Here is a 27,017-nt window from a genome sequence, read left to right as displayed (position 1 = left end):
TGACTTAGAACAACGCTTCCTCAGCTCTCGTCCCCTAATGCCCCTACTCTACTTGCGCTACATTGATGACATCTTTATCATCTGGACCCATGGAAAAGAAGCTCTTGAGGAATTCCACCATGATTTCAACAATTTCCATCCCACCATCAACCTCAGCCTGGACCAGTCCACAGAAGAGATCCACTTCCTGGACACTACGGTGCTAATAAGCGATGGTCACATAAACACCACCCTATATCGGAAACCTACTGACCGCTATTCCTACCTACATGCCTCTAGCTTTCATCCAGATCATACCACTCGATCCATTGTCTACAGCCAAGCACTACGATATAACCGCATTTGCTCCAACCCCTCAGACAGAGACAAACACCTACAAGATCTCTATCATGCATTCCTACAACTACAATACCCACCTGCTGAAGTGAAGAAACAGATTGACAGAGCCAGAAGAGTACCCAGAAGTCACCTACTACAGGACAGGCCCAACAAAGAAAATAACAGAACGCCACTAGCCATCACCTTCAGCCCCCAACTAAAACCTCTCCAACGCATCATCAAGGATCTACAACCTATCCTGAAGGACGAGCCATCGCTCTCTCAGATCTTGGGAGACAGACCAGTCCTTGCTTACAGACAGCCCCCCAATCTGAAGGAAATACTCACCAGCAACCACACACCACACAACAGAACCACTAACCCAGGAACCTATCCTTGCAACAAAGCCCGTTGCCAACTCTGTCCACATATCTATTCAGGGGATACCATCATAGGGCCTAATCACATCAGCCACACTATCAGAGGCTCGTTCACCTGCGCATCTACCAATGTGATATATGCCATCATGTGCCAGCAATGCCCCTCTGCCATGTACATTGGCCAAACTGGACAGTCTCTACGTGAAAGAATGAATGGACACAAATCAGACGTCAAGAATTATAACATTCAAAAACCAGTTGGAGAACACTTCAATCTCTCTGGTCACTCGATCACAGACCTAAGAGTGGCTATACTTCAACAAAAAAGCTTCAAAAACAGACTCCAACGAGAGACTGCTGAATTGGAATTAATTTGCAAATTGGATACAATTAACTTAGGCTTGAATAGAGACTGGGAATGGATGAGTCATTACACAAAGTAAAACTATTTCCCCATGGTATTTCTCCCTCCCACCCCACCCCCCACTGTTCCTCTGATATTCTTGTTAACTGCTGGAATTAGCCTACCTGCTTGTCACCATGAAAGGTTTTCCTCCTTCCCCCCCCGCTGTTGGTGATGGCTTATTTTAAGTGATCACTCTCCTTACAGTGTGTATGATAAACCCATTGTTTCATGTTCTCTGTGTGTGTGTATATAAATCTCTCCTCTGTTTTTTCCACCAAATGCATCCGATGAAGTGAGCTGTAGCTCACGAAAGCTTATGCTCTAATAAATTTGTTAGTCTCTAAGGTGCCACAAGTACTCCTTTTCTTTTTGCGAATACAGACTAACATGGCTGCTACTCTGAAACCAGCAAAACCAATGAAATTCAGTCTCCTGGTGAAGTTTCCATCCCAAGGGAATTCTACCACCATTTACATTAGCATAAGCAGCCTGTGAATCTAGCCCAGTGTTTTCAGCACATCACAACAGAAATTCTTTTATCCCAGGAATGTTAGAAAATGTATTGGGTTCATCTCAGATATTCAAAAGACTGATTATACTGATCCAAATTATATACAGTGTGAAACTCAGCTCTCTGGAGAGGGCCAGTAAAAGCTGTATGCCCCACTTAAGTCCCACTCGAGCCTTAGAGTGTCAATTTCACCTGCAGTCCTTACTCAAGCAAAATTCTCATTAAAATTGGGTCATTTTTACATATAGACAACAGGATTTGGCCCATTATAAACAAATTCCCACACATGGAAAAAATCATCATAATTGAATTTGTAATGGAAAATGGTATCTAAAAATAAAGATTTAGTACAACAATTAGGACAATCATGCATCCTTTACATGTATGCAACTCCTATTGGGAGTTTTGACTGTGTGAAGACTGCAGGAGTCAGCTTGTGTTTGTGCTACAATTTAATCTCATGAAACAAGTTTTCAGGTTGAGAAATGTATTACTGAGTGTTTTATTTGGTCCTTTGCTCTTGTCTGATGTTGAATAATATTCCATAGTGCAAGAGGATTTCTTATCCCAGAGAGGATTTTATTTGGAGATCAGCTTTCCATTTTTCCACACAGGAATTTTTCATGTTATCAAATTCATTTGTAGCTGCCAGAGAACAGACTCAGCACATTAATGTGGTAGTTGGTTGATCCTGTTGAACCTATTTCAAATCCCAACAAAGCCAGACTGAGGATTTATGTTTTGTAGAGGGTTATACATACGCAACTAGATTTTTCTGTTAAGTAGGACAAAAAAAAGTAGAGAAGACTGCAGATGTTTCTCCTACTTAAGAACATAAAAATAAACAATGGGAATGAGGCTATTCCTTCTAAGAAGGTTAATTATTTTTGTGGTATAGGTAGCATGTGCCAGTTATAATTTCTTTTCTGTGTACTGCATCTTTAAATGGAGAGACGTCCACCTCCCTCCAACTGCAGAGGCAGCCGCCATTTTGTGTTTAGGAGCCAACTGCTAATTGGCACATGAGTTCCATCAATGGCTGCTACACGGATGAGGAACTCACAGCTGTTTAAATCCCTCAATGATCTCTGGCACATTGGCCACCTCGATCACACATTCCTGCAGCACGTTATCTATTGACCTGCAATCCTCCACCCCCAATAGACTTCCAAGCCTCAAATTGGCCCATCTGACTGGTAACTAAGGTAGCAAGCCACCTTCCACAGGGAGACCGGCATTCTCTTTTCCATGGTGAGAGGAGCCCTCATCCTCATGGCATGGCATTCACTGCACTACCAAAGCAAAGAAGCACAGAAGAGCCTCTTTTTTCATCTCAAAGTTATGTGGCCAATGCTGCTTGAGAATAGTTTTGACTCACCTGTCTGTGATCGTAGTCCAGACACAAAAGTGACATGTCACCCTATGAAGTTGATCTGCCAGCATAGTGGAGAGCCATCTCCTAGGATTGTGATGAAAGCACAACCATTGCATCATGATTGCATCAGCAAACTTGTCTCTGGCTCTCAGCAAGTACTGTCAGAACATCCTCCACTGCCTCTGCTTAGCTGCCTCGGCGGTCTGCTCACTGCTTTATAGAAGCTCCAGCAGAAACCTTTCTTGTTGTGCAATGGGCAAGAGCTAACTGGTCATCCTGGCCACCATCCTGAGAAAAGGACCAGGCAACAGCACTGGCACCAGGAGACTTGCAGGAATATGACCTCATTTCCTACAATTCCCCAGGTCTCCCAGAAGCTTTTCAAGCTCTCCCAAAAGCCACAGCTTCAGGAAGCTATTTTGGGAAATTAGGGAGAGGGACCCAAATGCCAGTGTAACTACAAAGGTATAATGCAGCACCAGGGTGGTCATGGGGCAGTACTTGACCTGAACTTCAAACAGCATGGCTTGAATGGAGACATGGCACTGTAGTTACATCAGTGTTTTCCCACTAGTTCCAAAAACAAGGCCTTAAAGAGGAGTACTGAATGCACTCTTCTTGATCTTACCTTTGTGGTTTTATTGTTATTCTTGTAATATTAAATATAAAATAAAGGCCATTCATACTGAATGTATATGGTTGTTCTTTGCATATGGAAAAGAATAAAAAAATTGGCAACAAAAAGCTTGAAGAAAACAAATAAGCTGAGAATAGATCTCCTGGTTAAAAAGAAGAAAAAACATAAGGAAAATAAAATGGCTACCTACAGAAATATGGGAGGTTTCTAGATTTAAAGAAGAACAATTTGAATCTGGTCTTCAGATAACAGTGTAGTATTTTCTACATATGTTATAGAAGACAGTTTGGAAGGAAAAAAATATCAGGTTTTCCAACATTGGTGGGACATTGGCAATACACTAAAAACAATTCATTACAGATTCAAGAATCAGAAATAAAAGCTTTCATTAATGTTTTTCCCTTATTTTTTCTTTTACAACTGAAAACTCTTCTTGTTACATGTTACAGCCTTTCAAAAAGGGCCATCTCACATTTATCACACCATACTGAAAGGCTAGACCCACATCCTTAGATCTGTTTATTTCACCATATAAGACAAGACTCTTTGTTGCAATTTCTAATAAATAAGACATAAATTTATTTGATTGATACTGTGTATATTTGTAACAAATTCTAAATATAATCTAATTATGCAATTTGGTTTCCCCCGTTTTCCAGTTATTTAACCCTTTCTAGTTTTAGTCCAGGAATCAAGTTAATTTTCCTTGGACCGTACTCAGTGCTATGAGGTTTTCCCTGTAAGGTGTCAAGCCAAACTGAAATGAATTGCTTATTATAGGTGATCAGAATGGTCCCTTCTGACCTTGGTATCTACGAATCTATGAATCTATAGGTGGTCTCAAACTACAGACACAGTCAATAAGTATTTTTAAAAGCTACATTCTCCTGTTACTGTAATATAGTTTTATGTTAAGCTATTTCAGTGGTTTTCCAATTCCTTCTCCATGGCATGTAGATATTCCATTGAATCATCCAGAATTCATTTAAAAACAAAAAAAAAAAAGAGAGAGAAAACAGACCTATATGACACTAGTACTGAATTAAAACCATATGGACAAATTCTCCCCTCTGGTACTTCAGTAGGGTTCGACAGGTGTAATTGAGGGCAGGATTTAGCCCAGAAAGTTTTTAACAAAAACTTAGAATATCTGGAGTGAAATCCTAGCCTCACTGAGGTCAATTGCAAAACTTCCATGGACTTCAATAGGGCCAGGATTTCACACTGGGTCTTCTTCAAAAATATCCAGCTGTAATGCATTCCTGTTCACCAAACACTCAAACCCACAATGTGCTGAGCACATCTAAATGCGTTGCTGGACTGGAGACAGAGTGCTTCCTCACCTTGCAAGATCAAGCCCTGTTTAAGCTTTAGCAACAAGTGTGCACACAGTATCCAGCATTTCTCACTAATCACATTTCACTTAACTTAGACTGACATCAATTTCCAAACTCCACACATAATTTATAGTCTGTTTCTGCAATAAAAACATCAGATTCACAAACAGTTTCTGTTTGAGGCATTTACATGAACAAAACACAAAGGCCCTGATCCTCAGGACCTGCAGTTTGATGTTTAACACAATGCTAGGGGGCACAAAGCAGTCTTAACAAGGCTCAAGATCTGACCCAGATGTGCAGTGCTGGCCACAATCACAGAGAGGACACTAGACTAGTTGGACCAGAAGTGTGATTCAGTATGGCTGTTCCTATGTCTATTTTCTGCACTCTTACATTTAATTCATGTTAATTCTTTCTAGAAAGAGAATTCATTATCATACATCTTAATTATCAAGACACATGTATGCACTAGCATCCCAAGTGAGCACACAATCGTATTGTCCTTGTATCCTTGTCCTGCCCTTCCCAGTCATCTCTCTTTGTTGCCATCCCCTGCTGTTGTCCTCAATCTAAAGTAAACTTCTGTGCAGCGAAGCAACCATTATAAAATTATTATCACTCATTAATATAGCTCAAAAGCCTGCAAGGCACCTCACAGGAAGACAGAGTCCCTGCCCCCAAAGACTATACAATCTTATCTGTTTCTCAATATTAATAGTGAAAAATATTACTGTATGTGAAATAAATGTCTGGTTCAGTATCAGTTGTGAGAGGATGGAAAGCTATATCTACTGTTTAAGCAAAATCTCTAAGAACAAGCATTAGGGCACTACGATTTTTTAAAGTTATTTAAAGGACAAAGTAAACATCCCTATGTAGGAAAATTTATGGGACAGACCCTCAGAAGGCATAAGTTGTCACAGCCCAATGACTTCAACTATGCTACAACAATTTACACAAGTTGAGGATCTGGCACTATATGCCTTTGTTCCCTTTTAATATAAGCAGAATTAGCTGTAATCAAAGTAATCTCTTTTTATTTCAGTTAAAAAGAGTGATCAATGAGATCAGCACTTCAGGCCTTTCATCTTTTTCATCTTCATGCTTTTCCAGAGGTTTTATTCTTGTTCAGCAAGTAAATTATATTGTTTTATAATGAGATCTAAAATTCTGGAACACTGTGAAAACTTCACTGATCAAAGATTGTTTACAGTAGAGTACAACATTGGTACCATAGAAGCACATGATTAACATTATTGTGCTCTGAAATCTATTAATAATTCTCATGGCTATAACAACAAGCTTATAGAATTAACACTGTAACACAAGAGCTATCAACAGAACTGAATTAACTACTCTGTGAAAATGTAAGAGTCCAAAATAAAAAAATAAATATGGAATATGAATATGATGTGCATATTATTAAAACTGTTTGACTATACATGCAGTTTAAATGATCTTTTCTTTCATAATTGCCAATAGCAGAAGTTTAAAATTACCTGTGAAAGTTAAACATACAGTAGTCTTTATTTATTATTAATAGTAGTACTAAAATAAAATGTTTCACTTATACTGCATTTTATTGCCAAGGTTTTCAAGGCATTTACAAACATTAATCAATGAAGCCTCACAAGGAGATAATAATAAGGCATCAAAATGTTAATGCCAACATTTTCAAAAGCAATTTTTAATTTTGCATCTCTCATTTTTGGGGTGCCTAGGTTTAGACATCCAAGGTCTGATTTGTATAGGTGCTAAACATATACAGCCCCAGTTTAAGCCATTGGCACTGCAAGTACTCAGCATCTCTAAAACACAAACTCTGAGCGTCCAAAGTTGGACAATCAAAATTACAGGACACTTCTGAAAATGTGTGTCAGTGGCAGAGCGAGAAAGAGACTTCAGAATTCTTGACTCCCAGTTGGGTGCTCTAAACACTAGACTATTCCTCCTCCACTCCAAATAGCTAAAATAAAAAGTAAATCTACTACACTATTAGCACACAGAGGAGCAACATACCCATTATTATTTCAACTATTTTAATTCACCTGAAATGTAGTTTTGTGTGACTCACTATAATGAAAAATGCTTTTAATAATACACCATTTTATAATCAGAGAATAGTGTCCCTCTATAGTGACTGCAACCTTTCAGCAGATGGCATTTAGCTACAACCCAGCAGGATGTTCACTAACATATAAAATTACTTGGTGTGCTTCACTGCCTTTTTTCTTATGAAATGTTGGTGCTCTCCAGAAGGCAACAGTCAGAGTTCTATAAAAGATGTAATACCCCACAGTAAACTAGGACAAATTATATTGCTTGCCAAGCAGCCTAAGACTAAGAAAATATCATATTTGCACAATGAAAATTTTCAGACAAAACCAAAAGTGAGTGTTGTTAAACTATCATTGTTTAGAAAGAGAGTGAAAAGTTTGGAAAGCAGATTCATACCCCTAGTTATGGGGATGTCCTATCAGCACTAAGGGTCTGCTGAGAAGAGTATACAGAGGCCTGACCAGTGTCCAGAGCAATACTGTCCTTTGCTTTTAGAGGGTGAATCTATTAAGTGCATCACCAGGAATTCATTGTCTGTAGATGGAACCCATCTAACTACAACATACTCACTGAGGCATGCCACTTTGTTTTGTTTATAACAAATTTCAGTCAACCTAAGCAAGTGCAACAATTGTAATTCATGTGTGATATGCTAATTTTTGCAGTTATATGGGCACTTTTTCATGCATACATCTCAAAGAACTTTGCAAAGGAGAGTAGGTATTATTATTCCATCTTGTGGATGAGGAAACTGAGGCACAGAGCCATTAAACACCTTGCCCAAAGACACAGCAAGTAAGTAGCACAGCTGGGAGTAAAACCCAGCTCTAATGAACTACCTGTCCAGTGTTGTATCCATTGCTCCACTCTGCTGTGATATCTACCTGTACCAAGAAAACACATTTTGCAGTGTACAAGGGATATGAATTTAGTGTTATCTTCTCAATCTTTTGCTATTCTATTTGTTATACTTTTGCCTCATCCTTATGTCATTTTTCCTTTTCATGAATTAAAAAGTTTGCATGCTTTTACTGAATTGTTAAAAACATCAAACCACACAGCACCTCGGGCCAGATTTTAAAGATGCAGATAGGTGCCTAGTGGGATTTTCAAAAGCACCTAAACAAGTTAAGTGCCTGTTTTCAATGGGAGTGAGACATAGACCTGCTTAGGCACATATGAAAATCCCACTAGGTGCCTATTTGAATCTGTCAGTATCTAAATCTTGGAAAATCTGCCATATCATTGTTATAATATAAAAAGGTAATTTAATTTTGTAACAGCTTTAGATAAAGTTAGCAGAGTCCACCAAGATTTTTTTAAAAGGAGTGAAGTTAGTCATGCTTATGGAGAAAAATAAGTCCAAATAGATGGGTATTTCAAGCCCCACAATTCAACATTATTATTAAGCCTCTTGGAATAAGTAAGCATCACACATTAAGACATACCATAGTGTCTCAGGGAAGTTTTCACTTTCTTGAAGCACTGGGACCAGCACTCCTCAGTGCATCTACAATTCAGCTGGCTCTTGCTGGAGAAATCCCCAGAGGGTTTGGAAGCTGGGAGGAGAAGCTGCAGGACTGCACTGAGGGGTGAATCTAGCCAAGGCTGGACATCCAGAAGGGGGTAACTGCAGAATTCTGAATGGCTGATCAGTAAATAGGGAGGAGGATACACAGTTGCTATGAGGCAGGTGGAAAGTTTATATAATGTGCAACTTAAACATTTGTATATGACCTGAGACTAAACAAAAGAAATTTTAGGCCCCAACTTGGCAAATCACTGACACACATGCTTATTGGGGGCGTTAATAAAAAGGAAAATGTTAGAGAAACTTATGAACATCTTAAAGAAACAATCTGAAATGGAATGACTTGTGTAAGCATAAAGTTAAGGCAAAAGATAAATAGCTTGATTCTCTGCTATCTTGCCCCTTAAATAGTCATACACACCAGTAAAATTCTACCACTAGTGTAAGTTCCTGGAGAATTCTAATTTGGTCACATGTTCCACTTGCTTTGCACAGGTGTACAAAGGTGAAGGGCAGAGGAGAATCATGCCAAATATATAGAATATTTTCAGAGGCAATAGTTGGGCAAACTCAAGAGGTAGGCAAATACCTATCTTGGCTAGACCAGTACCACATTCATTTTATTCAACTTTTAGCCCACCATTCATTTCTTTTATAAATTTTGTAATTCTTTTCAAAGTACTATAAGAAAAGGATAGCGTGAAATTCTAAATACGCAGAAATAAGGCATTATTTTATTGTTATTTTGTTTTTTTCTTATTCCATATTCCACTGATGATGGAAACAGCCAAATAATATTTGTGAAGTAATAAAAGAACAGATGACAACACACTCTTCAACATTTATACTACTAATAAATAATATCTTGCATTCAAGTATATAGTGCCTTTCACCAGAAGAACTCAAAGGACAAAGTATAGTGGTAGGCAATTATAACTCCTGTTTTTAAAATGGGTAAACTGATGCACAGAGATATAAAGTGACTTGCCCAAGGTTACTAAGGTGAAATGCACTCCACCCTAGTGTTGAGTCACTGGATTCTGCAACTCCTTCCCTAGCTCACCCTCTTTGTGGCTTTGCATGCTGGCTTATCAAGGGCCACTAGAGACCCCTTCCATTGAGCACTGAGGCTAGACAGGCAAACTTTGTGGGGCTAGGCCACCCTCAGTCTCCCGCATAGTCTCTATGCATACTTTGGCTTAAGTGGCAAAGACGGCCACCACAAATGGATCTCACCAACAACAGGAATAGAACCCAGATCTCCATCCCCCGCTCTAACCTCTGGAACTGTGGTCCACAAACTGTGGGCACGCCCCCCCTCGGGGGACATGGAGGAACATCCTGGGGGCCACGGTGCAGCCCAGGCCAGCACCCATGGGGGGGGCAGGGAGGAAGTGACACTCTGCCCCCACTCTCAGCCCCAGCTGCGACTCCACTCCCAGCCTGGGGGAGCACAGACACATTCCATTAGTGGTAAGGAGGGGCGGGGGCGAGAGGGAAAGTTTGAGCACCACTGTTCAGTGTTTCTCAAATGCGGCCACAGTGGCCACCAGAAGCTTTTCTTGCGGCCACAGCCTCCTGGGTAGTGATTGGGGAGGACAAAGCAGCGGCCCCTCCTCTGGGGCTGCCGGTTGGGGCTGGGCCTTACCCCACTTTGGAGCCACAAACACCGGAGGAGCAGACAGCCGGTGTGAGTTCCCCACCTTCCTGGGGCAATGGGGCTCATGCTGCTGGCTTCAGCCCTGGTATTGTGGGTGGCAGGCTCCAGCTGCATGGCAGTGGGCTCCTGCCACAGGCTCTGACCATGGGGCTTTGGGCTCCGGGCTTTGGCTACTCAGCATTGGGCTCCGTCCCTCGACCACATGCAAAGCATCTTATTTGTCTTTCTATTCTGTTTAGATCCAGTAAAGAATAGACATCTGTACATTATTCTTATTATATTTTATTTATGAGTCTGAAAAAACCCTACATAAATAAATTACAATATATACTTGATCATAAGCCAGTTCGTTTATAAGCCGACCCCCCCCAAGATGGAGAAGTAAAAATGGAAAATGTTTATGACCCATTCATAAGCTGACCCTATAATTCAGGAGTCAGCAAACTTTGTCTCCTGGGCCACCAGGATAAGCCCCTGGAGGGCCGAGATGGTTTGTTAACCTCAAGCGTCCGCAGGCAAGGAGGTAAACCTAAGTATCCCGGCGTGCCAGCTGCTTACCCTGACGGGCCAGGACACCAACTTGTGGGGAAATTTTTTGGGGGGGGAGGAGAAGCTGGAGGTAAGGGGAGCAACCCCTGTGACCACCCCGCACATGACCCCACCTCTAGCCCGTGACCCCCACACCCTCCCCATCCCATCCCTTCCCACCTTAACTGGAACGGGCCAGTGGAGGATGTCTCTGGCCTGGTCGGAGCTGCTCCGGCGGGCCAGACCGGGCAGCGCGGCCACATGTTTCAGTGGGCTGGGTGGGGCCGCGCGGCCACAGCCTGCTCTGTGGGGGCGGGGCCACGCGGCCACAGCTGCAGCCTGCCAGCCCCGGAGCTGCAGCTCCTTCAGAGGCTGGTGGGAGAGTAGCCTGGCCAGAAGCGGATAAACTCTGGCCCTGCTTCTTCCCTTCTGGCTCTGCTGCCTCTCCTTGCTCCCTCTGTTGTGGGGAGGGGCTGTGTCCCACCTCTCCCATTCTATACCCATTCATAAGCCGACCCTTCTCTGATGCTTCCCTTTTTTACTAAAAAAAATTCAGTTTATGAATGAGTATATACGGCACTATGATTTGGACAGATTCATTTGCATATTTATTTGTTTTTTCTTAAAGTTAATTAAGTATTTTAGGAAAAATTGCCAAGGGGCCACCAGTTAGAGTTGGAGGCCCCAGAGTGTGGCCACCCAAAAAAAATTGTTGTGAGAATCCCTGCTCTAGAACAAAAAGCCTTACTAAACATCGCTCTATTTGGATTTATTTTTGACAACCTTGTTAACCATCTCAGCATAGAATGCAGTGTCTTTCCAGGGCAATACTGAGGCATTTTAGGGAAGCTTGCCCCATAACTGCCCATACTGTACTGTTCTGTGATTCTCCACAATCGCCTTTTTTAGGCAAGACCAAGAGCAAATCCATGGACTTTGCACTTATATCGGATGCTCCTGGGAGGAATTCAGTGCAAAAAAAATAAAATAAATTCTGTGCACAATATTTTAAAATTTTGCAAAATTCTGCGTATTTTATTTGTCAAACTAACACAATATAATCACGCCAGTTTCAATTATTTTTGTAATTTATTTCAAAACATCTGTCAGCAAGTATGCCTGCAACAATACAGACAACATAAAACATTCAGGAAATGTTTTTTGACAAATAGATTCCTTACTAGCATATTAATACAGAACTTTGAGTAATAATTCAATTAAAACTACAATACAGAAACATATTTCCTGTGCCCCTCAGAAACAGTGCAAAGGCTTGGGGGAATCAAGGGTAAAGGTGGAGCTGAGGGAGAGGGAAGTAATTGCTGGGCAGGCTCCTCAGAGCGAACCTGGAGGGTTGTTGAGTGTGGGTGGGAAGTATGGAACAGGATTTTTTTTTGGCAGGAGAAGGGATTGTTAGGGAATTGGGGAACCTCCCTCATGCTGACCCTGGCTGACCCCTAGCCTCTCGCATTCAGTCAGGCACATCTGCTCCTGTTCCCATGTGTTCCTGCACTCCCTCTCCCCCCATCCCCATTTGTCCCTGCACCCTATCTCTTGTCCCCATGTGCCCTTGCACCCCCACTCAGTCATCCCTCCCCTACCCCATGTGACCCTGCACCCCCACTCAGCCACCCCTACCCCTTGTCCTCATATGTCCCTGCACCCCCAATTCCATTCAGCCCCTGCACTAGTCTGCCCCTCACTAGCCCTTCTGAATCCCTGTCTGTGACCCCCAGCAGCCCTATGTGCCCTGCTGTCTGTTCCCCCCGCCCACCCATATCCTGTGATGACTCACCTGGCCCTGTGAGCAGGGCACTGTGAGGAACACAGCCTCTCCCAATCCCTCTCAGGGGCTGGCTGAGCCAGCTGCCCTCTGTTCTGGTGCCATAGCACCCCCTGATGGACGAAAGGCATAATTGAAGCGCCTCTCTGGCAGAATGTATTTTCTGCTGAGGAAAAAAAAAAATCTGCTGGGGACAAAATTCTGCATGTGCGCAGTGGCATAGAATTCCCCCAGGAATAAGAATCAAAGCTCAGCTATTAGGACTTCCTTGAAGTAGTGAGTCACAGCACCCATTGTTTCTCACCCACCCATTTACCAAGGTCAGAATTTTTCAAATGGCTCAGCACCCATAATAGGGACCATATTTTCAGAAAACCTCAAGTCCCATTCAGGCAACAAAACAAGTGGCCAATTTTCAAAAGAACCAGCATGTTGGGTGCTAAGCTGTTTTTAAAGTCTGTCCTTATTTGAGTGCCTAAAAGGAAACTGAGCTCTTTTGGAAATCTGGCCTATAACTGATATCTGACAGCTGTGGAAGCAATTTTTCATCACATGTGGTCAAGTCAGAAAGCTTCATACTTTTTGACCAGATTCCCCCAGGATCTCTTACCCCTTAGCTCAGGGGTGGGCAAACTTTTTGGCTGAGGGCCACATCTGGGAATAGAAACTCTGGCGGGCCATGAATGCTTACAATATGGGGGCAGAGGTGCAGGAAGGGGTGCAAGTTCGGCTGGAGGTGCGGGCTCTGGGGTGGCACTGGAGATGAGAGGTTTGGGGTGCAGGATGGTGCTCCAGGCTGGGATCGAGGAGTTTGGAAAGCAGAAGGGGGATCAGGGCTGAGGCAGTGGATTGGGGTGTGGGGAGAGACTCAGGGGCGCAGGCTCTGAGCGATGCTTACCTCAAGCAGCTCCCGGAAGCAGTGGCATGTCCCTTCTCTGGCTCTTAGGTGGAGGCGCGGCCAGGTGGCTCTGCACACTGCCCCATCCACAGGCACCGCCCCGGCAGCTCCCATTGGAGCACCGGAGGGGGCCATTTGAGCTTGCAGTAGCCAGAGCAGGGCCATGCCGTGGCTTCCGGGAGCCACATGCAGTGGTCACAGACCCTGCACTGCGGCAAGAGCGCTGGAGTGGGGCCATGCCACGGTTTCCAGGAGCTGCGTGGTGCAACCACCGACCCTGCGCCCTGGTTGGAGCGCCAGGGCGGGGCCAAGCTGCATAGTGTGGCCCCCGACCCAGTGCCCCAGCTGGAGCAGGGCAAGCCCCAGACGCTGCTCCCTAGTGGTAGCTCATGGGCTGGCTTAAAACAGCTCGCAGGCCGGATTCAGCCCGCAGGCCGTAGTTTGCTCAACCCTGCCTTAGCTGGTCCCCCAAATTCTCTAGCTGTCAGTCACTAAATAAATTAACTGATACAATCCTTAAAAATACAGCCAGTTCCCAGGGCCAGATTAAGGCAGAAGATTTTGGGGCTGCAGCCCAGGGCCCCAGCTCAAGGGGGACCCTGCAAAAATAAATCACAGGCAGCGATCTCTGGGGCACTCAGGCTGCCTGGCCCAGCCCTGCGCCGCTCCCAGAAGTGACTGGCTGCTGGCATGTCTCTGCAGTCCCTGGTGGGGGGGAGGCAGCTCCGCGCGCTGCCCCACCCCCAGCACCATCCCCGCAGCTGCAGGGTCAGCGCTAGCGAGTGCAAGCAGTGCACAGAGACACACTGTCCCCCATCTGGCAGGGGCACACAGAGACATCCAGCAACCAGTCGCTTCTGGGAGCGGCGTGGGACCAGGGCAGGCAGGCAGCCTGCCTGCCTGAGCCCTGCTACGTCACCAGCTCGGAGCCACCTGTGGTAAGCGCCTCCCAGCCAGAGCCTGCACCTTGCAACCCCTCCTGAACCCCAATTCCCTGCCCCCAGGTCAGAACCCCCTCCTGCACCCAATCTCCCTCCCAGACCCCACACCCCCTCCTGTACCCCAATCCTCTGCCCCCTCCTGCACCAAACTCCCTCCCAGGAAAAAGACTTCTATACAGGGGCCCCACCAAATCTAATAGCCCCATGCCCACAGGAGAGTTAATCCAGCCCTGCCAGTTCCCAGCACAGCCTATGTTCTCCTGCCACTTAGGTGTCTTCTCCATATACTCTTCTCAACATATGGAGCACAAAAAATGTCACTGACTTTATTGTAGAGTTGGATGACACTAAGATTACAAGACAAGGGATCCCTTTGTCAGTAACTTTAGCACTCAGTCTATCCATGAAGAAGTTTATAAAACATAAGCTGTCAGTCTTCACATGAGGTAAAGCCAAATTCTACTCTCAAATGTGCATAAATCAGGGGTGGGCAAACTTTTTAGCCCGAGGCCACATCACGGTTGCAAAACTGTATGGAGGGCTGGGTGGGGAAGGCTGTGCCTCCCCAAACAGCCTGGCCCCTTGTCTCCTATCTGCCCCTCCCACTTCCCGCCCCCTGACTGCCCCCCTCAGAACTGTTGACCCATCCAACCCCCCCGGCTCCTTGTCCCCTGACCTCCCCCTCCCAAGACCCCCCACCCCATCCGCCCTCCGGGGACCCCACCCCCATCCAACCCCCCGCTCCCTGATTGTTCCGACCCCTAGCCACACCCCCGTCCCTAACTTCCCCCCAGGACCCCACCCCTATCCAACCCCCCCCATTCTCCATCCCCAACTGCCCCCCCGAACCTCCACCCCATCCAACTGCCCCTGCTCCCTGTCTCCTGACTGCCCCCCAGGACCCCCTGCCCCTTATCCAACCCCCTGGCCTCAGCCTCCTTACCATGCTGCTCAGAGCAGCGTGTCTGGTAGCCACCCACCTGGCCGGAGCCAGCCATGCCACCGCACTGCCCCACAGGAGCGCATAGCCCCGCCGCCCAGAGCACTGCACACATGGCAGCATGGCTGCAGGGGAAGGGCCAGGGGCTAGCCTCCCCAGCCAGGATCTCAGGGGCTGGGCAGGATGGTCCTGCGGGCCGGATGTAGCCCGCGGGCTGTAGTTTGCCCACCTCTGGCTTAGATGGTGCTTCGTGAGTTCAGTATTAGTGGCACACATCCTAAGTTAGACATTAGTCCTAAGGATCCACACATATCCTCCAGTGATTCTGCTGTCCCTGACTCCGAAGGCATAAGAGAGACAGGTATTGAGACATTCAAAAGCAATAAGGAAGTGACAAAATACAGGATTTATTTTTCCAATTAGCCATCCCAAGGATAAGGAGGGTAAGTTCTGCAGTCTCATAACTGACAGGCATAGCACCAGTATTAAAAGAGGTTCCTGATCATCTCAGTTTTATTTTAAAATAATTTGAGTGCAACATTTCTGTAATGAAAGTGAGAGTTTATTTCAGGGAGACTTAATTAAATTATAGCTATCCTGATATGAACAAATTAAAAATAAAGCTCTCAGGAGAGCAGGTTTTGCATTTAAAACTACTCAGGTCAGTTAAGCTATCTGAACGTTGAAAAGATAAGGTGCACAGGAAATATATCAGAAAACAAAGATAGGTGAGTTTTGACTGAAGACCACTCAAAAAACCCAATTACCTTTTGATCTGCTTGTTGAAAATGTCCCAGTTTGTTCCCAAGGATGTTTGCAAACACATAAAAATATAATTGAGTTCTTTCTCAGTTCACAATAAACATGGAAGAAAATTGTGAAATAATGGTCCAGCAGCAGTATGCTCTGCACTGAGCAGGAGAAACCACTTCAATCTCAGAAGCCACTTCTTTTCTCCCTAGTCGAAGTGATGAGGGAGGAAGGGGAAGGAGTCTTGTCTTACTCAATTGGAGAATAGGCTGACAGGATCCAGCGATGGTCCTGACTATAATTCTGCTCAGCCAGAAGAATGATGGACTAATATCAGACTGCACCAAGAAGCAAAGATAGTTCCTGCCTCTCTCTCAGGACTTCCAGGGCAGCAAAGCAAGTTATACTTACACAGAGATGCCAACACTCAGAATTAAATGGCAGTGCACAGTTCCTGTCTTGTTTGGGTTGCCCATGATTGAAGGAATTGGATGTGTAAACCAAATATTACCTCTCTTCTCTTTGCTGACTCTCTGCCATGTATCACAGCAACTGGCCATCAGCACCCTCTTTCATTGGATGGAGGGTTCAGCACAGACGAACATAAGGTGATTATTCTCCATGCAACAACTAAGCATGCTCGCTCCAGACAGGGTGGAGAAATATTTTGTTTTGTTTTAAAATTAAGCTGTTTCAATGATCTAAAATATCATCATTATTTATTGTTGTTAAAACAATAAAAGGGTACATAAAGGCTTAAATAAGTGAATTCTTGAGGTTTTAGGACCGGTTACATGTTTGATTTATCACCCCTGACAACAGTAACCTTTTAAGAAGGCCAATCAAATTCTTTAAAGAATCTTTCCTTTATTTTAGTTCTTTTTTCTCCCTTTTAGTGTCCAATGCTGCCCTCATTACTCAGACAAAACAGTTACTGAACTCAAGGTCAGGTCCTCAAATATGGATTTTTTTAAAACCCTCTCCCCTTTGCCATCTTAAAACATCATCATATCATTTTAATTCGGACAACAGAGCCAGTATTTTTAACAATATTTCTTTCAAACTTTTTTTCCCCACCTTTTTTCCTCTTTTTTGTAAGTATCCTTGGAATATCTTATTGCTCTAGGCTTTTCTTCATATTAACCCTACACATTTAGTTTCAGTGTCCTTTTAATTTGTCTGCTTAGGAGTCTTCTAGACTTTTTCAGAAAGGAGTTTCTTTTGCAGGATTGAGCCAAAATTCTGGCCCTTGTTGACAGTTTCAGCCAAGACACCAGCATTTGACTGGACATGGAGACTGAAATACACTCTCATTTCTAGAGTTATTCCCTTCAGGTCACAGGTAAGGCACACTAGTGAGGCTGTGTTTTAGAACACAAAATGTTGCTCCTAGATTTGTGGTTAAACTAAAATAACAAAGTCCTGGTAGTGTCTCCCTAAAGTATCACATATACTTTGAAAGCAGCAGTCATATTTGCTTTCAGTTTTGGCAGCTAATATGACTTCAGTAACTTTACAGATTTTAGTAGTACTGAACATAGGGGTTATTTAAGATTAGAGATATTGCCGCTGGGGAGAAAAATGGACATAGTATCACTTATGGCACTACTGACCCTACATATGCCAATAATCAAGTGATTAGTAGTAGCAGCACTTGCGGGGAATTCTGAAGGCAGTTCTGTCCCTACTCCTCCTAGTGGGTGTCACCTTCATGATAAGGCAAATACAGAGATCAAGCCAGGATTTGCAAGAGGAAAGCCACCATCAAGAAGATAAAAGCATTCTCATTCTTTAACACACGGTTATATGGGAACCTGAAGAAACACTGTGGATTCTTCTCACCAACATTGCTACTCCCGCTACAAAGAGCGGTCATAGTGTATTCTCTGTCATAAAGACTAATTGTACAGCACAGCTGGAGTCGTTATTCAGAGCACCCTCACATCCAAAAGTCTCTATGCTTACGACTAAACTATTCAGCTGCTGATTGTCCCATCTCCCCTCCACAGTAGCGTAAGGATACCAGAGATCTATGTAAACTCCTAGAATAAACACAACTGTCTCAGTTGCAGGCTTGGTAAACAATTTTCTGGCAGGATGGTAGCCACAGAAAGAACTACACACACAAAAGGCAGGAGGAGAAAAAAAAAAAAAACTCAATTGGTATAGAAAGAAAGATGCATCTGAAAATGATCTGTGAACATCCAAAATATTATAATAGGAAGACTACTTTGCATGTGTTAGTCTGTGAAAGAAAAGGAGTACTTGTGGCACCTTAGAGACTAACAAATTTATTTGAGCACAAGCTTTCGTGAGCTACAGCTCACGAAAGCTTGTGCTCAAATAAATTTGTTAGTCTCTAAGGTGCCACAAGTACTTTGCATGTGTTTCTCATCCAAGAATTCTAGTCACAACTGCATTATTTAGATATTTTTTCATCTTATATATGTTTGCAAAAGATACAAATAAAATGTGTTTAATTTTTTTTTTTTAAATTTCATGCAGGTATACTTTAATTTCTCTTTTGCTCAAAAACGATCAGAACACCGTTCATTCTCTGATAACATTAAGCCTGGGTCAGTCAGCAGGTAGATCGACCCAACAGAAATATTTTTACCCAAAGTTTGGTTACATACACAAGTTAAACACAAGTGATTACAGCTGCCTTTCACATCGTTACCAAGTTTTAAAATAACCACCCAGCCACACACGCCCCACGCGTTCACACCACAGACACACGACTGCACGTGTGGCCAGCACAGGTACATTCCCACGCCACCCCCACAGATGCACGCTCACTCCCGGCTGCATACAGGCGCACGCACCCAGCCATGCAGACCCCCCAATCCGCGCCCGGACTCGAACACACACACACACGCCGCCCCCCCGCGTTTGCACCTATACCCACGGCGCGCGTCCACACGAGCACGCCCTTGAAGCGCTTACGCTGAGCCGGCTCTGTGCCTCCCTCCTCTACCGTGTCCTGGCCGTCGGGGAGTCCCAGCTCGTGCGCGGGCCGAACCTCCGCCGCCGGCTCCTGAGCTGGGGGCGCGGCCCCAGCCAACCACACGACAGCCGGGGACGGGACTCCGATCCCCCGCTCGCCCGCCCGCCCCGGCAGCGGCTCTGCACGCGCCCGCCTACCCCCCAGGGCGCAGCGTGCGTGCGCCGGAGCGGGCGGGTTCCTCCTGCTGGGAGCAGGGGCTGCTGCAGCCGCCGCCTCAGGCCGGGGAACCTCCCTGTATCCCTCACAGGGCCACACCCAGCAAAACCCTCCACCCCCTGACTGAAAACGATCCTCCTCCGGTGGAGGGGATTCTCCTCCCCGCTGTTCGGGGCACAGTGCTGTACAGAGTGGGTAGAGCATAAGCTTTCGTGAGCTACAGCTCACTTCATCGAGCTCACGAAAGCTTATGCTCTAATCAATGTGTTCATCTCTAAGGTGCCACAAGTCCTCCTTCTCTTTTTGCGAATACAGACTAACACGGCTGCTACTCTGAAACCTGTCATAGTGGGTAGAACAGCTTACAAAAGTGGATTCAAACGTGTATTTATTTGAGTGGGTTTTTAGTGACGGTCCAAATTATACGCCAGCCTCTGCTTTTCTTTAAAGTAAATCAAAGGCAAAAAAACAACCTTAATACAATCTTACCCTTGAGATTTTGCAAACACAGAGTCAGGAAATTCAGTTATGATTCCTGGCCTCCTTCAGTACCCCATAACTCACCCATAATGCCAGATATAATAACTTATAGAATTAGCATCATGTACAAACAAATATTACAAAATACTAAATATTTGCAAGGAGGAGCTCCAGTGCAGGTGCGAAACGTAATTTTGCATGTCCTTTCTTGTATTTCATGAAATGTAAATTTCATTGTTGCATTAACTTATTATTGTCACTGTTACTGTTTTGCACTTAATTATTTTGGCAATTGTAGTTTAGTTTCAGTTCTCACAGTATACAAGTAAATGTGCTGAAATACACGAAGGTAAAGAGAATGAAAATGTAGTATGGAAACCTCATTACAGCTCTGTTATTATTTGAGAACTGGGGTATGTGTGGGGGAAACTTAAGTTTGTTACACAAATTACAGAAGATTTGATCCTACATTTCTTATGTACTCAAAACACCTATTGAGTTCAGATGGGTACTTAAGGATGCAGAATTAGAGAAAAGCCAATTAGTGTGTAAAATGCCACTCTAATTTATTGAAATGTAAATTACAGTATTACAAGTCATAACTGCTTCATCCATGGTGCTTTAAATTAAGAATTCCTGTGGTAGGCAAAAAACTGATTGATTGTGAAGAAGTCCGTTCTAAAGTGGAACTGTGCGGGTGGAGGGTCCACTCAACTGCAGGAGTCTGCCCATATGAATCCCATTGCAGGATGGGGCCTCAAATGGAAACATCTAGAAATGTTGCTGCCTTTTGTGTAAGTTTAATGAAAAAAAGATACATTCCATCAATTTTTCTTTTAAATTTATATGAAAATCTCTCACACACTGTCAAGGTTCCTTCCCCACTCTGAACTCTAGGATATAGATGTTGGGACCTGCATGAAAACCTCCTAAGCTTACTTTTACCAGCTTAGGTTAAAACTTCCCCAAGGTACAAACTGTTTTACCTTTTGCCCTTGGACCTTCGCTGCCATCACCAAACATCTAACCGGTTTTATTTCATTAGGAAAGAGCCCATTTGGAAACGTCTTTCCCCCCCCCAAAATCCTCACCAAAACCTTGCACCCCCCTTCCTGGGGAAGTTCTGATAAATATCCTCACCAATTTGCATAGGTGAACACAGACCCAAACCCTTGGATCTTAAGAACAATGAAAAAGCATTCAGTTTCTTAAAAGAAGAATTTTAATAGAAGAAAAAGTAAAAAGAATCACCTCTGTAAAATCAGGATGGTAAATACCTAACAGGGTAATCAGATTCAAAACATAGAGAATCCCTCTAGGCAAAACCTTAAGTTACAAAAAGACACAAAGACAGGAATCTACATTCCATTCAGCACAGCTTATTTTCTCAGCCATTTAAAAGAATCAGAATCTAACGCATATCTAGCTAGATTACTTACCAAGTTCTAAGACTCCATTCCTGTTCTGTTCCCGGCAAAAGCATCACACAGACAGACCCTTTGTTTCTCCCTCCCTCCAGCTTTGAAAGTATCTTGTCTCCTCATTGGTCATTGTGGTCAGGTGCCAGCGAGGTTATCCTAGCTTCTTAACCCTTTACAGGTGAAAGGATTTTTCCTCTGGACAGGAGGGATTTTAAAGGTGTTTACCCTTCTCTTTATATTTATGACACACACACACCCCAAATCACAGAGAGGGTGAAACGCTGGCTGGGATTTTTTCCTGGAGCTCTAGAAAAAAACAGAGTTAAATAGACACATGCATCTCTAAATACACTACCAAGTATATAAAGACTAACGATATTTTCCACATCTCAAGGACGATTTTAACCAGTTGATTCTGGGAAACTTCCACGGGAGAGTGCATCAGCCACTTTGTTAGAAGCTCCTGAGATGTGTTGGATGTCGAAATCAAAATCTTGGAGAGCTAAACTCCACCGAATGAGTTTTTTGTTATTTCCCATGGCGGTATGAAGCCACTGAAGCGCACCTTGGTCAGTTTACAGGTAGAAATGCCATTCCCAAACACATGGGCATAGCTTTTCTACAGCGTAGACAATGACATAACATTCTTTTTCACTGACTGACCAGTTGCTTTCCCTCTCAGACAGCTTCTTGCTGAGAAACACTACAGGGTGGAATTCTTGATCTGGTCCTTCATGCATTAAAACTGCTCCCACACCACGCTCAGATGCATCGGTGGTTACTAGGAACGGTTTGTCAAAATGTGGGGCCCTTAGTACAGTGTCAGACATGAGTGACACTTTAAGCTGGTTAAAGGCCTTCTGACACTCTTCGGTCCACTGAACGGCATTTGGCTGTTTCTTTTTGGTTAGCTCTGTCAGTGGGGTGGCGATTTGGCTGTATTGCAGTACAAATCACCTGTAATAACCAGCCAAGCCTAAGAAGGATTGAACCTGTTTCTTTGACCTTGGGACAGGCCACTTTGGATAGTATCCACTTTGGCCTGTAGGGAGTTGATAGTTCCTTGACCCACCTGGTGTCCAAGGTAAGTCACTCTGTTTAGGCCTATTTGACACTTCTTAGCCTTAACAGTTAGTCCTGCCTCCCTTATGCGCTCTAAGACTTTTAGTAGATGTTCCAGGTGTTCTGCCCAGGAATCTGAAAATATGGCCACATCAAGGTAGGCGACTGCATATTCTCCTAATCCCACTAGGAGACCATCAACTAGTTTTTGGAAGGGGGCGGATGCATTCCACAGCCCGAAAAGGAGTACATTAAATTCATACAGCCTGACGTGTGGTGAAGGCTGACCTTTCCTTTGCGGATTCATCTAGCAGTACCTGCCAGTACCCCTTGGTTAAGTGCAAGGTAGAGATGAACTGGGCCCGTCCCAGTTTCTCTAATAGTTCATCTGTGCATGGCCTTGGATAGTTGTCTGGGCGAGTTACAGCATTTAGCTTACAGTAGTCCACGCAAAAACGTATCTCCCTATCTGGTTTGGGAACTAGAACCACTGGAGATGCCCAGGCATTGCCAGAGGGGTGGATTCCACCCATCTGTAACATATCCTGGATCTCCCATTTTATAGCAGTTTTAGCTTGAGGAGACACCCGGTAAGGTTGGACTTTAATTGGGTGAGCATTACCTGTGTCAATGGAGTGGTATGCCCATTCAGTCAGTCCTGGAGTGGCTGAGAACATCGGCGCGTAGCTAGTGCACAGTCCTGGATCTGCTGTTGCTGCATATGCCCAAGGGTCATGGAGAGGTTCACCTCTTCCATGCCACCAGCACTCTTTCCTTCGTAGTAGACACCTTCAGGCCACTCAGCGTCATCTCCTCCCTGGGCTGTAAACTGACAGACCTTTAATTCTCTGGAATAAAAGGGCTTTAGAGAATTAATATGGTATAGGTTAGGCTTTCGGTTGAAGGTGGTGAATGCTATGAGATAACTCACAACTCCCAGGCGCTCCTGGACCATGAATGGCTCTTCCCACAATGTTTCCATTTTATGGGCCTGCAGCGCCTTTAAGACCCATGATCTGGTCTCCTACTTTGAAGGAATGCTCTCTGGCATGTTTATCATACCAGGCTTTTTGCTCTTTTTGAGCATCCTGTAGGTTTTCTTTAGCAAGGCCTAGAGAGGTTCAGAGGGTGTTTTGTAGGTTGGTTACAAAGTCCAAAATGTTAGTTCCTGGAGAAGGTGTAAATCCCTCCCATTGCTGCTTCACTAACTGTAATGGCCCCTTAACCTCGCAGTCATATACAAGTTCAACTGGTGAAAACCCTAAACTGGGATGTGGTTCAGCTCTGTAGGCAAAGAGCAACTGCTGCAACACTAGGTCCCAATCACTGGAGTGCCCATTTACGAACTTATGTATCATGGCCCCCAAACTTCCATTAAACTTCTCCACCATGCCATTTGTTTGATGGTAGTAAGGAGTGGCAACCAAGTGATTTACCCCATGAGCTTCCCAAAGGCTTTTCGTAGTTCCTGCCAGGAAATTAGTTCCTGCATCTGTGAGGATGTCGGAGGGCCAACCTACCCTGGCAAAAATGTGTGCTAGTGCCTGGCACACACTTTTAGCCATGGTGTTGCTTAGAGCTACTGCTTCCGGCCATCGGGTGGCAAAATCCATGAAAGTCAGTATGTACTGCTTTCCTCTGGGTGTCTTTTTTGGAAAAGGACCCAGAATATCCACAGCTACTTGCTGAAATGGAACTTCAATGATGGGGAGTGGCTGGAGAGGGGCTTTGACCTGGTCTTGGGGTTTTCCCACTTTTTGGCATACCTCACAAGACCGGACATAGGTAGAAACATCCTTGCCCATTCCCTCCAAGTGGAATGACCTCCCCAACCGATCTTTGGTCCTGTTCACCCCAGCATGGCCACTAGGATGATCATGGGCTAAGCTCAAGAGATTGACATGGTACTTAGTTGGAACTACCAACTGTCTCTGAGGATGCCAGTCTTCCTGGTGTCCACCAGAAAGAGTTTCCTTGTATAAAAGTCCTCTTTCTACAACAAACTTGGATTGATTAGAAGAGCTGAGAGGCGGTAGGTTGCTCCGTGCCCCCATCCAAGCTCTCTGGAGGCTTTCATCTACTTCCTGTTCAATATGGATGCTGGAGACATCAGTTCCTCATTGGATTGTGGACCTATGCTTGGTCCCTCTGGAAGCGATGTAGGGGATGGGACTGTTTCCGTTGATGGTGAACTGCTCTCCGCTGGTGCACTACGTTGGGGTTCAGGCTCCGGCTGAGCTTCTTGTGTAGGGTTATTGGCTGCTGCCGGTTCAGGTTTGGTGGGGCCCTCTGGTGTTGGGGTTGCAAGTACTGGATTCAGTGCTGGCAATGGGTCTGGTACTAGTTGTTCCGCCAGTTCCGGTTCTGGGACTGGCTTTGTCTGGGTCTCTGGGCCTGGATCCACTACTGCTGTTGTAGACATTGGCCTGGGGTCCAGGTCCATCACCTCTGACTGGGTCCTGGTAGAAGTTTCCAGAACAGAGCTAGGCATGACGGCTGATTTAGCCTGGCTGCGGGTGACCATTCCCACCCTCTTGGCCGACTTCACGCGATTGGCCAAGTCTTCCCTCAACAGCATGGGGATGGGATAATTATCATAGACTGCAAAAGTCCGTGTTCCTGACCTGCCCTTGTACTGGACAAGCAACTTGGCTGTAGGTAAATTGAAAGAGTTTGACTTGAAGGGTTGAATCATCACTTGGATCTCTGGGTTGATTAAATTGGGGTCCACTAAGGAAGCATGGAGAGCTGACACTTGTGCTCCGGTGTCCCTCCATGCGGTGACCTTCTTCCCGCCCACACTCATAGTTTCCCTCCCAGAGGGTATCTGGGAGGTATCTGGGCCTGAGGACCTCTGGTGTGATTCCAGTGCAATGAACTGTAATCTGCTCGTGTTCTTGGGGCAGTTGGCCTTTACATGCCCCGGCTCATTGCATTTAAAACATAATCCAGCTGACGGGTCACGGGGCAAGGTGGGTTGCTGGAGAATGGTGTGGCGGGACGATAAGGTGTCTGGAGGGTTCCTTGGGGAGTAGCTGGAGCCTTGGGCTGCCCCCGGTAGTAGGGGGTGATCTGAGGTTGTCCCTTCTGGTATCCGCTCCGATTGCGACCAGTTTTTTTTCTTTTCTGCTGCCTCCACCCATTTGGCTCCAATCTCTGCCACCTCGATTACAGTTTTTGGCTTCCTATATAGGATGTATCTTTCTATTTCCTCATGAACACCCTCTAGGAACTGCTCCATTTGCATTAGGAAGGGCAAATCTCTGGAGATTTAACACTTGCTGCTGATATCCAGGCATCCCAATGTTTTACAATGTGGTAGGCATGTCAGGTAAATGACACGTCTATTTTCCACCGTAGGGCTCTGAATCGCTGACGGGAATGCTTGGGTGTTAGCCCCATTCTGACTCTCACCTTGGTTTTAAACAGTTCATACTGGTTCATGTGTTCCTTAGGCATTTCAGCCACCACCTCAGCTAAGGGTCCACTGAGCTGTGGCCTCAGCTCTCCCATGAATTGGTCTGTAGAGATGCTGTACCCAAGGCAGGCCCTTTCGAAGTTTTCTAAGAAGGCCTCAATATCATCGCCTGCCTTGTAGGTGGGGAACTTTCTGGGATGGGAAGGGGTACCTGGAGAAGGATTGCTAGGGTTTGTTGGTAGATTCTGCTGAGCCTTGCCTTCTCCATGTCCAGTGCATGCTTCCTCTCTTTTTCCTTCTCCTCCATCTCCATCCATCTGAGTTCTACCTGTCTTTCATGTTCCTTTTGTTTTTCCTCAGCCTCAAATCTGGCTAATTCCAGGTTTTGTTGAACCGTGGAGTCTGTCATCCTAACCTCTCTGTTTTTAAATAACTTTACACCCGAGAGTTAGAAAGAAAACAAAAAAAACCTTGTCTTATAAAATTTTGCTGTGCTGTAATATGATACCTATGTTCTCTGATAGTGATTGTCAGCCTACAGAGAAACCTTAAAAAAAAAAAAAAAAACCTAACACCTTTGTGTCCAGGCAAATAGGCAGAAAACCCCTCTAGTTGCTCTTAGGTAAAAAAATAAAAAACTTCAGCTCTGTGAAGACTTGTGAATTTCCCTGCAGGACGTTAACTACCCTGCCTTTAGGTAAAAAAAACTCCAGCTCACAAAAGACAATTCCCTTTTGTCTCTGCTCTGGCCGCAAATTCAGAGTAAAAAAAAAAAAAAACTCTAACTGCTTTCAGTTTAACATGCTTTCCAGCAGCCCAAAGGAAAAAAATATATTTTCTTTTCAAATCTATGCTTCTGGTTCAAAGAATCTCAAAATGATTTCAAGTTGATCCCACCGCTCTGCCAACATGTCAAGGTTCCTTCCTGACTCTGAACTCTAGGGTACAGATGTGGGGACCTGCATGAAAACCTCCTAAGCTTACTTTTACCAGCTTAGGTTAAAACTTCCCCAAGGTACAAACTATTTTACCCTTTGCCCTTGGACCTTCGCTGCCACCACCAAACGTCTAACCGGTTTTATTTTATTAGGAAAGAGCCCATTTGGAAACATCTTCCCCCCCAAAATCCTCACCAAAACCTTGCACCCCCCTTCCTGGGAAAGGTCTGATAAAAATCCTCACCAATTTGCATAGGTGACCACAGACCCAAACCCTTGGATCTTAAGAACAATGAAAAAGCATTCAGTTTCTTAAAAGAAGAATTTTAATAGAAGAAAAAGTAAAAAGAATCACCTCTGTAAAATCAGGATGGTAAATACCTTACAGGGTAATCAGATTCAAAACATAGAGAATCCCTCTAGGCAAAACCTTAAGTTACAAAAAGACACAAAGACAGGAATATCCATTCCATTCAGCA

At 44.6% G+C, this 27,017-nt stretch overlaps 1 protein-coding gene across 7 annotated transcripts in view; it reads right to left on the bottom strand.

The window, feature by feature from the left end:
• Positions 1 to 25,730, bottom strand: part of LOC119854037 (polyamine-modulated factor 1-binding protein 1-like) — a 108,807-nt gene extending 83,077 nt beyond the window's left edge. For 5 of the 7 annotated variants that reach the window (XM_043511978.1, XM_043511982.1, XM_043511980.1 and 2 more), the window contains exons 1-4: positions 25,721 to 25,730; positions 23,388 to 23,390; positions 8,474 to 8,665; positions 7,175 to 7,241 (exon numbers count right to left, since the gene is read on the bottom strand). The gene's annotated coding sequence lies outside the window, so the exon portion shown is untranslated. Of the gene's footprint in view, positions 1 to 7,174; positions 7,242 to 8,473; positions 8,666 to 19,033; positions 19,192 to 23,387; positions 23,391 to 25,720 lie in introns of those variants that run through there. The other 2 variants (XM_043511979.1, XM_043511983.1) reach the window with 1 other exon arrangement.
• Positions 25,731 to 27,017: the final 1,287 nt, after the last annotated feature.

The sequence above is a fragment of the Dermochelys coriacea genome, chromosome 3, assembly GCF_009764565.3.
Source record: "Dermochelys coriacea isolate rDerCor1 chromosome 3, rDerCor1.pri.v4, whole genome shotgun sequence".
Lineage (NCBI taxonomy): Eukaryota > Metazoa > Chordata > Testudines > Dermochelyidae > Dermochelys > Dermochelys coriacea.
This window is presented reverse-complemented; position numbering and strand designations above follow the sequence as displayed.